The sequence below is a fragment of the Plecotus auritus genome (genome assembly GCF_963455305.1).
Source record: "Plecotus auritus genome assembly, chromosome: 7".
Classification (NCBI taxonomy): domain Eukaryota; kingdom Metazoa; phylum Chordata; class Mammalia; order Chiroptera; family Vespertilionidae; genus Plecotus; species Plecotus auritus.
The window spans coordinates 106,391,897-106,393,246 of record NC_137774.1 but is presented as its reverse complement, the minus strand read 5'-3'; the positions used below and the strand labels follow the sequence as shown (position 1 = coordinate 106,393,246).

Below are 1,350 nucleotides of genomic sequence, written 5' to 3'. Positions count from 1 at the left end.
CTGCTCATTTCTCTTTGAAGAACAAAATTGCTCAACCCATGTATTTATATGGTTGCAGCAGAAGCACCCATGTGTTATCTTGATCCAACTCTCCACCATTCCAGCCAAGAGATAGGAGCAAATTGTGTCTGAGAGAACTTCCCCGGGATTTTTTGCATGTAAGAAAAATATAGGTAATCTTTCTTTTGGGCCTGAATGATAAGATATTAAACTTGTTAAAATAGATTGAGTACTCTGTTTTTCCCCAGCTGCTATTAAGTACAAGAATACATCCATGTTCCCACTGGCATATGAAGACCAGGGAATTATAAAGTATATATCACATATAAATGCATTATCAACAGTGATTCCCTTCTCAGCAAGAGAGTGGAAGTAGGGAAGGTCAGAGAGTTTGATCATTACAGTTTCTGGAATAACATCAGAAGTTAAGAAGGGGCTTTTGCAGACACCGCCACTCCGAAGCCGCCTGTGACCAGCCATGGTGAACCCTACCGTGTTCTTCGACATCGCTGTCGATGGCGAGCCCTTGGGCCGCGTCTCCTTCGAGCTGTTTGCAGACAAAGTTCCAAAGACAGCAGAAAAGTTCCGTGCCCTGAGCACTGGGGAGAGAGGATTCGGTTACAAAGGCTCCTGCTTCCACAGGATCATCCCGGGATTTATGTGCCAGGGTGGTGACTTCACACGCCATAATGGCACAGGCGGCAAGTCCATCTATGGGGAGAAATTTGAGGACGAGAACTTCCTCCTGAAACATACAGGCCCTGGCATCCTGTCCATGGCAAATGCTGGGCCTAACACAAACGGCTCCCAGTTTTCCATCTGCACTGCCAAGACCGAGTGGTTGGATGGCAAGCATGTGGTCTTCGGCCGGTGACAGAAGGCATGGATAGTGTGAGAGCCATGGAGCGTTGGGTCCTGGAAGGCTAGACCAGCAAGAAGATCACCATTGCTGACCGTGGACAGCTCTGATGAATCTGACTGGGGCTTTATCTTCCCACCTGACCTTTCCTCTGTCGCTCAGGAGAGCACCCCTTCACCCCGCTTTGCTTGGAATGTTCCATAACCTCTGTGCTCTTGCCAGTTCATTGGGTTCCATAATTTCCTTCCCCCTTCCCAGTCTAGCTGGATTGCAGAGTTAAGTTTATGATTATGAAATAAAAACTAAACGGTTGTCTGTCCAAAAAAAAAAAAAAAAGAAGTCAAGAAGGATTCCCCTCAAAAGGACAATAGCCTCCCTTTGTTAAAGGCTGGCTGATTCACAAAAATCCTTTCCTTGACTTAATTAAAATTTAGAGTTCAAGAAAAGAAGCTCAGAGGGAGGAGAGACATTAAATCAGGGGTGCTTTAGGC

General features: G+C 46.1%; 1 pseudogene across 1 annotated transcript; it reads left to right on the top strand.

Moving 5' to 3' along the window:
- Positions 1-478: 478 nt before the first annotated feature.
- LOC308253008 (peptidyl-prolyl cis-trans isomerase A-like) lies at positions 479-969 on the top strand (annotated as a pseudogene). Its single transcript has one exon. The product of its transcript is annotated as a peptidyl-prolyl cis-trans isomerase A-like (transcript).
- Positions 970-1,350: the final 381 nt, after the last annotated feature.